Source organism: Rhinatrema bivittatum, chromosome 6, assembly GCF_901001135.1.
Source record: "Rhinatrema bivittatum chromosome 6, aRhiBiv1.1, whole genome shotgun sequence".
In the NCBI taxonomy this organism is placed as follows: domain Eukaryota; kingdom Metazoa; phylum Chordata; class Amphibia; order Gymnophiona; family Rhinatrematidae; genus Rhinatrema; species Rhinatrema bivittatum.
The window spans coordinates 326,271,211-326,284,400 of record NC_042620.1 but is presented as its reverse complement, the minus strand read 5'-3'; the positions used below and the strand labels follow the sequence as shown (position 1 = coordinate 326,284,400).

Below are 13,190 nucleotides of genomic sequence, written 5' to 3'. Positions count from 1 at the left end.
TTAAAGTTTAGGTTGCTGGAAGGAGCTGGGCTGCTTTGGTTTTTTTTTTGGGGGGGGGGGGTTTGGCAGGTAGGAGACAGAGATTGAATGAATTGTGTGATGGGGGGGGGGGGGCAGAAGCACAATAAGTGTTCGCACAGGGCAGCAAAAAAGCAAGCAGCAGCCCTGCAGGAGAGAGAGCTCGTTAGTGCGCGAATATAACAAAAGAAATGCCAACCTGTGTAAAATATGAGCGATGAAAAGGAGACCTGGGAAACGGAGCCTGGAGATCTGCCTGCGCCTTTAAGCGAGAGGTTGCAGGGGTCAGGTCCTCCTTTCACTGCTGACCTTGCCTCTTATCCGCAGGCACGTGGCCGCCTCCCGGGTGCCCCCCTGCCAGCTCTTCCCCACGTTAATCGCACACCCGCAGCGACCCGGATCTTTAAATTCAGCATTTCTCTCTCAGGTTTCAGCAAGTCGCTGGCTGCCTGAGCTATTTTAGGACATTTTTTTCCCTCTCCCTCTCTCTCTCAGTTGCAGCTTAGGACATGCAGAGAGCGTGCATGCAAAAGATTTGCAGCTTTCTGCCTTGTGAGATCGCCTCCTCCTCCTCCTCGCGCCTCTTGTCCCTGTTTTCCTGCCCAGCCCCCGGAGCCTGATTAGCCGGACCGAGGGCTCCCGGACGCGGATTGCCTGCCAGCCGCAGCACGGTAAGGACATGGACACGCTGACGAGCCTTGGGTTGCAGATTTTTCTTTTTTTTTTTTTTTGTAAGATAAATTATTATTATTATTACTATATTTCGCTGGAAAAGCTTTGCTGAACGTGTGATTTCTGTGTCCATCGCTGCTGGCACGGCAGGCAGTCAGTCTTCGGCATCCGATCTTCCATTGTGCATCGCCTTCACCCCGGTTCCCAGCGCATTTCCGCTGCCTTTAACCCCTGTGCCGCCGGGCTCGGTGGGAGCCCCGTGGATGGATCGGGTCTGTGCATTCCCCTCCCCCACCCCCTTCCAGGACCCACCCTAACCCGCTCCGGAGAGCCCGGCTCGTGCAGGGTGCAGGCCCGCACGAGCCCTCCCAGGCTGGAAACCTCTCCCCCCTCCCCATTGCCTGGAATGACAGCAAGGCTCTTCCGGATGGCCGGGATCTGCGATTTTTTTTTACAAAATACGGGCCTGTTTTGTATGCACGGTGTGTTCAGTGACTCTTCCCAGCAGTATCCAGCGATCTAACACACACACAGTCCCTTCCCTATTAATAATGTGCACCCTGGCTTTATGGGGCTGAAAAAAAAAATTGCAAAAAAGGCTTTTTTCCCCCCTTCTCGAATCCCCCAGGGACCCTCTTCAAATGTCAGACGTTAGCGCAGAGGCCTCCCTGGGTGGAGGTGTCCTGCTTTAAATGCACTTTAACGGAAGTAATCATCGCAGCTATTCAAATGGCTCCATAGCAGGAAAACGCTCCCTCATTGCAGGAAGGGCAGTAGATCGGGGGGGGGGCGCTCCTCGCTGCACAGAAAAACAGCCGCAGCAGGAGGAAGAGGCAGAGGACAAAGATCCAGTGTTCGCTTAGAGAGGGGGGGTCCTGGCGCCGGGTCTGCTGTAAACCTGGGCGTCTTAGAGAAAAGACGATGCCCTCCAGAGTTTGCATCCGACTGGGACTACGTAACACCCAGAAGGAAAGGAAACCTTTCTTTACAATCCCACCCAAGGGACTTCAGAATTAATGGTTAAAGTTCCAGGCGTCACAAGGTGTGGGCAAAAGGGCCGAGTGCCTGGGTCGCCGAGGGTCTGTGCGCATGCGCGCCCGGAAGGGCAGAGAGAGGAGGCGGGGAGGGGTGCGGGGCCAGTGGTTGTGTCCAGCCAGAGAGGTTAGGAGGTACGGATTGGCGATAGCTGGGATTTGAAGGTCCTTTCAATCTAAAAAAAAATATTTATGAGATTCATTGGGTCCCCCACCAAAATATTCTGACTGCATCGTAGGCACTGCCCCCCGGATCTGTGCACACTCTCATTGCTGTTATGCGATTGTATCTTAGTGAATGCATTTACTTTTGCCCAAGGCCCTGCTGGTCAACTACGTTTCTGTTTTCTCAGAGGCTTTCAGTGCATGAGCAGAGGGTAAGGGGCAAAATAAGTCTGCCCCCCTCACCTCAAGCCCTGCAGCCACCGTCCTCCTCCTGCAGCGGGAGCAGAAAGTCAGCGCGAGGCCGGGAGCCGGCTCACGCGCTGCTCTCAGGCCCTGCGGCCGCCGCGCCTCGCGCACGGGTTGCCTTGGTAACGGGACGGGCGGCCGCGGGCTCTGCGAGCGCGCGCGCGCTTCGGCTCCGCGCGGGCCCGGTTATTGCTGCGCCAGGGCCCCGACGGTGGCCGCGGTGACTCTCCGGCACCTATCGAAACAGCGGAGAACGTTTTATCTGAACGACCCCCCCGAATCTACCGATGAAAATGAATGGCTGATGAGAATGGTAACATTTTTCTCCGTGCGCATTATGTATAGTTCGAAGTTTTGCAAGTTGGGCAGTTGGATGCCTTCCTTAGATGCTGTGGGTTTTGCAAAAGGATGGAAACGGGTCATACTGAAGAGTGGGGTCAGCTAGTCGGACCACCTGGTCACACAAGTTTGGGAAACCCATCTTTCACCTGAGGAAATCTGAAAGAGTAAGACGTTCATAGGCAAAATTGTACAAGTGACAATCTCTGCAAACACTGCAAGGATTTTGGTTAACTGCAACTGAAGGTCATGAGGTTTCATTGTTCTGCTGGATTATTGCTTTCCAACAGCTAATAAAACCCGTGGCTTCAGGGCTTCTCAACCCATGGTGAACATGATTGAGAGAGATGTGCATGCATTATAGTTTGTGGATATTTTGAAAATCCAAGTGGCTGAACATGTCCTGAGACCTGGGTTAATAACCATCGGCTCACAGGCTGATCCTTACGTGTGGTACAGCAGGACCCACTGCCTGAACCCGTCAGACCAGTATTGCATTGGTGTTGATTCTGTATGTTGCAAAGGAAAAAAAGTGTGGTTTAGGGGTTATCACAAGACTATGAGCAAGTACCACTCTTTCTTTTTCTCAGCTTCAAGAAACTTTGCTGGCATGACGTGTTGCTAAGATAATACATCAAAGTGGTTGCCCAAATAATAATGTTTGGTCATTTAAATGGCAGATGAAATTTACTGTGGAAAAGATATTTTTTCACTCCGTGCACAAGCTGTGTAATTAGTTGCTGGAGAATGTGGTCAAGACATATAGCACAGCAGAGTTTTAAAAGGCTTTGGTCGAGTTTTCTGGAAGAAAAAGCCATAAACAGACCTGGAGCAAGCCCCTGCTTTGGGATCTGCCTGGTACCTCCTAGAGGTCCGGTAGAGCTGTTATCACAGACAGGATGCTGTGCTGTGCTCGGTGGACCCTTGGGCTCACTCGGCATGGCACCTCTTGTATTCTTCTTGTTAAAATAAAAGAAGGAAAAATTATAGAGCAAATCTTTCTAACAAGAGAGCAATAACAAGGATAGTTTCCAGGTTCTGGTGCTGTTCCATATTGTCCCTGATCCGAGTATGTTTCTGGCCTGGTCGAGGTGCACTATTTTTTCTCTTTTATAGAAGCTTTATGCAGTGCAGTCATCAGAAGCTCGTTGAAGATGATTGTATTATGAAACAGCACTTTGTGCTAAAAATATCAAGCGTCAGAGAGCTAACCAAATGCCTATGAAACGGAGAGAAGCTTGATAAAGTGAAATAAGACTTTCCAGCTTTGTCCCACTAATGGTTGGGTTTTTCAGGCTGTGATATTTATCCCACAATGAGTTATAAATACTTTCATACCTCCGCAGTCTGGTGCTGTGAGTGACGTCATTGTATTATTACACAGCATGGTAGGGGGGGTATTGTGCAAGCCATTCTACCGCTCACTAACAGAAGGCTCCCTCCCCCAATAAAAATCCAAACATTAAAAGGTTTCTTTTCATTGCTCTGTAGTCACTTTTGCCATCTTTTATCCCAGACCTGGTTCTGTGAGTGCTTCTGGGATAAGAAATGGCAACATGTACCAGGGATACTGTTTGGATGAAAGGCACTGTATATGTTCAGGTGGGCCAAGTGCTCAGTACAAAACCTGCCAATAGAAAGCAGCGCAGATCCAGGAAGTGTTATACGACTCCTGAGCTTAAATTTCAGAAAGTTAGAAAGTCAGCACCCTATGGTGGCCTGGTAACTGGTTAAATGACAGGAAAGAGCGAGAGGGTAGGACCGAATGGTCAGTTTCCCAATGGAGAATGGGGAAGGCGCCTCGGATGCTGTTTAACATATCCATAAATGATCTGGTGGCGGGAGCAGTGGTGAAGCCATCGCGTTTGCAGCTGGCAGAAAACTCGTCAAAGTTGCTGGAGCGAGCAGACTGCGGGGGTAGCTGCCGAAAGACCTTGCGGGACCCTGGTACTGGGCCCCCCCACATGTCCATGAAAATCAGTGTGGGGGAGGGCAGAGGGCAGACAGGGAAAAATAATCCTAACGGCAGGTACACAATACCGGGTTCCTCACCACCCAAGATAAAGAATTGGGAGTCAGTGGGGACATTACATTGAAAGCCTCAGCTCAGTGTGCTGCAGCGGTCCGAAAAGTAAAGAGAAAAGCTGGGAACAGGGCCGGCGGAAGCACTAAGGAAAACTAGGTGGCCGTCTAGGGCGTCACAGGTTTGGGGGCGGCAACCTACTGCTTGCACCAACCTGCAGCAGCTGGGTTTCCCTCTTCCTGGCCCGGCTGCGCCACAAGAAGAAAAAAAAAGACCATACTATTCAGAAGCAGGAGGAGGCCCTCCCAGCCGAAGAGCGTTGGAGTTGCGCCAGGCCGGGCCTTGTGGCTGAAGAGAGGAGATGCAGTGACAGGTCGGGCTGTGCGGGTGAAGAGCGTTGGAGTTGCGCCAGGCCGGGCCTTGTGGCTGAAGAGAGGAGATGCAGTGACAGGTCGGGCTGTGCGGGTGAAGAGCGTTGTAGTTGCGCCAGGCCGGGCCTTGTGGCTGAAGAGAGGAGATGCAGTGACAGGTCGGGCTGTGCGGGTGAAGAGCGTTGGAGTTGCGCCAGGCCGGGCCTTGTGGCTGAAGAGAGGAGACGTAGCAGCAGGTTGGGCCTCAGGGCCAAAGAGGAGCAGGGACTGGGCTGCATGGCCAGGATCATGGGCCCAGCCGAAAGAGGAGCCGCGTCCTTTCCACAATGAAGAGAGGAGACCTCCTGGTGGTGAGAGCTGCTTCTACTGCCTTCATATTCTGTGGAGAGAAAAAAAAGAGTGTGTGTGTGAGAGCATTTGAGGGTTCATGTATCAGTGTGTGAGAGCATGTGGAGGAGAGAGACCATGTGTATGTGTGTGTGATCATGTGGGGGAAAGCATGTGTGAGTGATGTGGAGAGGTAGCATATGTTTGTAATTGGGGAGAGCATGTGTGATCATGTGCTGGTAGCGAGAGAGAATGTGTGTGTGTGTGATGAAAGGTGGAGCATGTAGGAGACGGTGTTTGTATGAGAGCATGTGTGTGAGATCATTTGGAGGAGAGAGCATGTGATTATGTGCGGTAGAGAGCATTGTGTGAACATGTGGTAAGCACGTGTGTATGAGAGCATGTGTGTGGGAGAGCATATGGGAAGGAGAGAAGGTGTGTGTGTGTGTGAAAGCATGTGGGGGGAGAGAAAGTGCATGAATGAACATGTGTGAGTAAGAGAGAGTGTATGTATTAGAGAGTGTATGTAAGTGAGAGAGAGGAGACAGTTTCATTGCCACCACTGTTAGCTGTTTAGAAATATTTTATTAGTATGATTTTACAATTACGATTAATGATTTATATTTCTTGATTTTATTGTTTGATGTTTTATAAGGAATGGTAATGTTTCTGTTTTTTGTTATTGTTGCACCATATATGGAGGTGGACCCTTGGGTTGAGGTAGGGTTGACACAACCCATAGGCGAGGACCTACGGGTCCCCACCGTCAACAGGCGGAGTGGGCTGAAGCTAGAGGCTGCTAGAGCTTCACCTATACCAGCCCTTGTTCCCCTCAGGTTGAGCCTTTGGATGCCGGGGCCGGCAGGACTTAGGTGGGCCTCGAGGTTAGAAAGATGGAAGGTGATTCAGCCCAGAGACAGCAGCCGATAGGTGGCGTAGTCCTATCCTGGACTGGATTCGGTACTGGAACTCAGGTGCCAAAGGAACAATAGGGGACTGAAGGCACTTGAGCAAAGGAAGGCCGAAGCCTTGAGAGTCCACGTCCAGAGGAGAAGCGTCACTGACAGGCTAGGATTAAAGCCGGTGATGAGCAGAAGTTGTGGCAAACGCATAGAACTCTGGACACTGGATAGTCTGTAGCGTAGTCATTCAAAGCAAGGAACAAGGCATGAAGAAGGCAGGTGTAGTCAAGCGAGGCAGTGGTCAGTGCACGGAGAAGGCAGGTGTAGTCAAGCGAGGCAGTGGTCAGGGCACGGAGAAGGCAGGCGTAGTCAAGAGAGGCAGTGGTCAGGGCACGGAGAAGGCAGGCGTAGTCAAGCGAGGCAGTGGTCAGGGCACGGAGAAGGCAGGCGTGGTCAAGCATAGCGGAGGAGAGAAGCTGAAGAGTAGTCAGGCGTAGCGAAGTTCAAATCCAACGAGTCAGTCCAACACATAGACAAAACAGAAACTAGGAGAACAGGAACCTCAGGAAAACAGGAACACACGATGAGCCGATTGTAGGATCAGCAACGAGTACTCGGAGTATGAGGAGACCTGTTGCAAAGGCAATGCTATGGAGCGAGGCCTGAGCTATTATACATTGAAGAGTCTGATATCAGCATCTGGAACCACGGCCAGGTTTCCGCTGTGGACCCTTTAAAAGAATCAAAGATGCGCGCGCGCCTAGGAAGTGGCGCAGCACTGATGGCAGCGTCTCTCTGAGGGTCACGCGGAGAGGCCCGATGAACAGGGACATCTTGGCTGGCAACACTGGGTAGCGTGGCAGGGCCGGAGGCATCGGAGGGAACCCAAGGTCAGAGCTGGTGGCCCACCGCCACCAGAGAAGAGGAGCCAAGACCTGGAGTCCGTCTGAAGAGGTGAGAGGACCGCGCCGCGGGGCTGCTGCGGGCGGCACGCGTAACAGAATCTGGCTTGTTGCGAATTACAGTTCAGTTTTTGTCTGCACATTTCTATTTATGCTTTATGGTCTTTTATTCTGCATTTGGTGAGAGTCTGTCTGTGTCCTGCGTGTGTGATTCAGGTGAGGTAGTTTCTGTGTAGTGATCTATAGCAGCCTGGCTTGTTCTGTTTCTCTGATAGGTGTACTGGTGTCTTTTAGCTGCTGTAATATTTGCATAGGTAGCGAGGTCAGTTACTGCTGTTTCTCTGATAGGTGTACTGGTGTCTTTTACCTGCTGTAATATTTGCATAGGTAGCGAGGTCAGTTACTGCTGTTTCTCTGATAGGTGTACTGGTGTCTTTTACCTGCTGTAATATTTGCATAGGTAGGGAGGTCAGTTACTGCTGTTTCTCTGATAGGTGTACTGGTGTCTTTTACCTGCTGTAATATTTGCATAGGTAGCGAGGTCAGTTACTGCTGTTTCTCTGATAGGTGTACTGGTGTCTTTTACCTGCTGTAATATTTGCATAGGTAGGGAGGTCAGTTACTGCTGTTTCTCTGATAGGTGTACTGGTGTCTTTTACCTGCTGTAATATTTGCATAGGTAGGGAGGTCAGTTACTGCTGTTTCTCTGATAGGTGTACTGGTGTCTTTTACCTGCTGTAATATTTGCATAGGTAGGGAGGTCAGTTATTGCTGTTTCTCTGATAGGTGTACTGGTGTCTTTTACCTGCTGTAATATTTGCATAGGTAGGGAGGTCAGTTACTGCTGTTTCTCTGATAGGTGTACTGGTGTCTTTTACCTGCTGTAATATTTGCATAGGTAGGGAGGTCAGTTACTGCTGTTTCTCTGATAGGTGTACTGGTGTCTTTTAGCTGCTGTAATATTTGCATAGGTCAGTGACTAAGTGCTGGCAGTTAGTGCTGTTTTGGTAAGGAAGAACCAGGCCCACACTCAACATTTTACAATATCTTAATACCATATGGGTTAGAAGCCTTTTTCTTTTTTTCTTTTTTTTGGCAGTGTTTTGGTTGGCACCACAGCAGTGCATGTTATTATCACAATAACGTGTGTATTATATTTTTAACCTTAGAGCGTCCTTTTTCAAATGAAATCTGTTCTTATAAATGGATAATTTTAAACTGTGGGTGGGGAAGGGGGGGGGGGGCAGTGCCAGGCTGTAAGTTTCGCCTAGGTCGCTTATTATCCCTGCACCTGCTCTGGTTAGCAGTTATTAGGAGAGCAATGGAAATCCCAGCGCCTCTGTACTGAGCCCTGCTGCAGCGGCAGCCTGGGGATCATGGGCCTTTCTTGTCACTGCAGCTCCAGAGAGACAGAGTGGATCCGGAACAGGTGCAGAGAAGGGCAATAGAACTGACAAAGGGGATGCAAGGCTTCTCTTATGAACAAAAGGCTAAACAATTTGAAAAAGAGGACATGTAATAGAGGTCTATGGAGTGTCCCCTGGTCCTGGTACCACCTGGAAGGGATAATTATTTACCTAGGACCAGGGGACACTCCATGAAAGTAACAAGCAGCAGACCTTGAACAAACTGGAGAAAGTATTTTTTTTTCACTCTGCGCACAGTCAAGCTGTGGAATTTGTTGCCAAGGCATCTCGGATAGCTGGTTTTAAAAAGGGTGCGAGCACACGAGTCCTTAAACAATCATTAGATCAGGGGAAAGCCGCTGCTCATCTTTGGGGGTGAGCAAGAAGAAGGGAGATCTATTTTGGGTAAAAGCTTATGTTCTTAAATATAATAGTTCAGGATGTCGGCTGTGACCGCTGGAAATGGGAATGGACAGCTGTACACGTGGCTTGTTTCTTATTCACTCCCTCTAAGCACTCAATAGGGCCCATGCAAAAAAAAACCAAAAAAAAAAACGCAGAAAGCGGGCGCTGGAAAGTCAGCGCCCGCTTTCTTAACGCCCGCACGGTGTCCTCAGAGGGGGCGCCATGCTGTATGGAAATCAGGGGGTGGCGCTGGGGTCGCTTACGTGCCCCTAGCGCCTCCTTGCTAACACGAACCCGCGGCGGCTGCCGGTTACGGAAATGGACGCGGGGTTTACCGGCGTCGGTCTTCCTAACTCCGCGGTCTGCCGAGGTTTTTGTTTTTTTTTCTTTTCATTTAAGAAGGCGTTAATATCCGAGAGGTAAATGCGTGTCTGAGACGCGCACTTTTTTTTTGAATGCGGAGTGAATGAGTAATAGCCTCATGCATGTGATGAGCGCTATCGGATTCGCTCCGCGTTGGACGCGCGTTAAATAGGTGCTAATCCCGCTATTGCATTAGGGGGTGGATTAGCGCCTATTTATCCCACGTGCGACTGTGCGTTATACAGTGCGCTCGGCTGAGTACGCTGTATTGCAATGGCCCCAATGTTTATACTTTCAAAACCAGTTTAGAGTAGGGGAATTCTTATCCAGGTAGGCTTGGAAAAGCCTCCGCTGGTCCCTGGGAGTGAGTAACCAGGAAAGGATCTGTCGGGTACTTCCTAGTGACGTGGTTCAGCCACTCTCTGAGAGGCAGGTTGGTAGGCTTCATGGGCCTTTGATCTGACTCAGCAGGGCACATCTTATTTTCTTAATTTGAATTTATTCACATACTGTTTAAACTGCTTTTCCAGTGAAAGCTACTGCTTAGAGCTTTGCTTAAGAACCATGAGCTGTGCATTTAGTAACTGAATAAATGCAGTTCTCTTATTGCCGGTATGTTTGCCCTGACTGGATTGTAAATTGAGCCCTATGGAGCAGGGAGTGTCTCTTATGTGTGTTTGCATAACTCTGCTTATGCCTAGTAGCACTGCTGAAATAATAATTAGTAGTGAATCACATATTTCTAATTAACAGCATCACTGCATGCAAAAAAAACCCTCCAGTGTTCTTTAACCTATTATGTCCCAAATTTTGTAAGGGCACTGGGACATAATGGGTTAAAACCCTGAACAGCCACTAGTACTCTGCCACTAATTACATAAACTACTTTGATTTTTCTCAGTTTTGCAACATGTATGATTTGTTTTATTAGCTAATGTTTCACAGTCCTATGTTCAATACCTTGCAGTTCAAATTGAGTCCATTCTGTAAGTAAATTACAGCAAAAGCTCTTTCTTTCCAGCACTTTAGCATGCAGGAGACGCTGTGAAGTGGCATCTTGCCCGGGCTGTGCCTTTGGCCTGTGTGTACGAACTGGGGGGGAGAGGGGGGTGACAGTAAGGGAGAGGCTGGATTAGGAAGCAGCTAACCTTTCTCCACACTCCAGCCTCGCCCCCTTCCCTGCAAGGGAGATCAAAAACGGCAAGAATGAGCGAATATAAATAGCATCTTATTTTTCATGTCCTGTTAGGCTCGGGCGATTGGCAACAGCTGAACAATGATTGGACGAGCTGGCTGGCCTCAAGCTGTTGTGTGCCACATTATTTACTCATCTGAGAGTGCAAAAGGCAGCAGATTAGGCCTCTGCAATAGACTCCCGGTGACACCCAATCCGCTTGGATGCATGGATTAGGACCCCTTCTGAAACCACGTTTGGGGGATCCCCTCTCCAGCTGGGGGAAAGGGGGATGCCCCACAGTCAGCAGGCACCTCTTACATTCAGGTGGCCCTCTCTCCCCTCGGGCCTGCCCTCCTAAAGGCACACGCATAGGATATTTAATAAGCCCAGGCTGCCGTCTGGACTCTGCCCTCTTCCCCCCCCCCCCTCCCTAAGGGAACTAGCAGTGGACAGAAATGAACCCTTATTTTACCTTCTATATGCAGTCCCATCAGGCCAGGAACTCACCTTGGTTTGTCTCAGAATAGATTTATTGTGAGGCGTTACCAGAGCAAACACTTAGTAATCTTAGAAACTTATAATGAATCTTTAGCAAAAAATGCACTTATGGTGGATGGCTCGATAGCTATGAATAAGTCAGCAGAAGCATTGCACATCCTCTTAGCTGGAACTTGCTTATAATTTATAAACAGTTCCAATTTATTAAACCCCAGACATGAATCAGGAACAACCACAGTCTCACCACGTGGAAGATTCTTGATCTCTGAGCTGCGAGAGAAGCTGGAGGACTTGAATGCTGCCTCTGTCACTAGGAAGCAGGCTGTGGGTCTCTGGACCTAGACTAAGAACAGAAGACGCCCCTCGTTGCTTGAGAAGAACCAGGCAAGTTCGACCTTGGCTTGAGAGGCTCTTCCAAAGCAGAGCTCCAGGACTTGGTCGAGGTGCTTGGTTGCAGGAGTGATGACGCAGATGGCTTCTTGCTGGTGTGGTTGGGATGATCTTAGCCAAGTCCCTCCACTCTTCCCAGCTGCTTTTGGGAGGCAGCGTAGGCAGTAGCTTCGTGCATGTGGAAACGGGGGACAGGTGTCACATTCCGACTGGTTCTTCTTTCTTGGCTCCACACGGAGGTCGAACCTTCTGCCGCACGGCAGCTGACCTGACGCATGGCTTTTCCTCCCCACTTCTTGAACAGGTCTGAGGGACCTTTGTCAGGGCAGGAGCTTGCACCGCTGCTGTTCCTCTCGTACAGATGCATGGAGGGACTTTGGTTTCCCATGTGGTCAGGACTGTATTTTTCTTGAGCAATTGTTTGCTGTAAAATTATTATTATTTTTTTTTTTTTAAGTTCTAGTGAGCCTTGCTGGAGCATCCGCTTTCAGATGTAGGAGAGAGCGTTGCCACCCATGATCCAGAGGGGTCACTTTCTTCCGCACTGGTGTACGCTATTGCCATTGCAGAAACATTCACGAGTCATTTTCTCTTTTCTAGTTAATGCATTCAATGTCTGGGAGGCGAAAATGGTTAGGAATGGTTAATTGTTTTTCATTCCTCTTGCTGAATATTTACTGTGAGTAAAAGAACTTTACAGAGCAAAGAGCCGTTGGCCCTGAAGCAGAATATTTCTGCAGAGAGTACAACGGGGCAGCACTATTAAATTGTACACTGTTATAAACATAGTTAAAAATATCCAACTAAAGAGATGCTTGAGTTACAAGTACTTTGTAATTATAGGCATTGCCATGTCGCTCATCTCAGAATAAAAGTGCTATTTCTCCATATTCAAGAAACGTAAATGTCATACGTTACACCTTACAGAAAGGATTCATTTGTGGCCATCAAACACTGAGGACCCCATTCAGAAAAGTGGCACATAGACAAGTTGCCTGGATAAAGTTATCTGGATAACTTTAAACCTAAGTGGATGTATTCTGAATATAGCCTGGGCCTTCGAGCCCAATCCTCCCCCCACCCGAACTCCCAAAATAAAAAAGCAGGCTCTAGTGACCCAAGGCCCCCCCCCCCCCCCCCCCCATGTTATTGAGTTATCACCGAGCCCCTTCCTGCTCACCACTCCACTCGCAACCTTAATTGCACCCTCTCTACCCTCCTCCTTGGACCGTCCCCCAAATCCCAGCAGGGATTGTGGTAAAATCTTACCTGCTCTTGGCTGCTATGGCAACAGTGCTGGCAGCGTGCACTCACAACACAACCGTCAGAGCAGTTGAGAGTTGCTTGTTGTGACTGCTCCCATATCCTTCCATTTCAGCCTTGACGTGCATTCAAGGGTTGGGCAGTGGAAGAAACCAAGAGTAGGTATCAACCCAAGTAGTCCACTATCCCAAGGAAAAGTTTGAACTCCCTAAAATTTTAAGACATTTTCATGTTTGTAATTGCTTCCACTCTTTTTGAGTTTGGGGGTCATTCCCTTCTTTCCAATGAGTTATCATAGGAATTCTAGTTGAGATTGCCGGAGCTGGCATTTTTCTTAGTTTAATTTCAATCCTTAGACTACTGTTGTCACAAGCACTTTTTCCAGTTGGTGGTCATGTTCCTCGGATGTGGTCCCATGGACCAGCATGTCATCCATGTAGGTCATTACACCATCATGGCCTTCAAGATACTCAGCCAACTTGTGCACCTAACGGAAAATCTTCGATAGCAGTAATATTCCCATGTATTATGAAGGTAGTCAGCTTGGAGCACTTCCCATCAAACGACATCAGCCAAAATTCACTGGCTGCATTAAGTCTGGAGAATACAACTCCTACCAACTTGGGCAACATCTCTCGCAGTACGCGAATGATGAATTTCTCCCTTTTGATATTTTTATTGAGTTTGTC

The 13,190-nt window shown here is 49.0% G+C and overlaps 1 protein-coding gene across 1 annotated transcript in view; it reads left to right on the top strand.

Annotated features, from left to right (window-relative positions):
- Positions 1-567: 567 nt before the first annotated feature.
- Positions 568-13,190, top strand: part of AMMECR1 (Alport syndrome, mental retardation, midface hypoplasia and elliptocytosis chromosomal region gene 1) — a 285,290-nt gene continuing 272,667 nt past the window's right edge. The window contains 1 exon segment of the mRNA XM_029607624.1: positions 568-689. The gene's annotated coding sequence lies outside the window, so the exon portion shown is untranslated.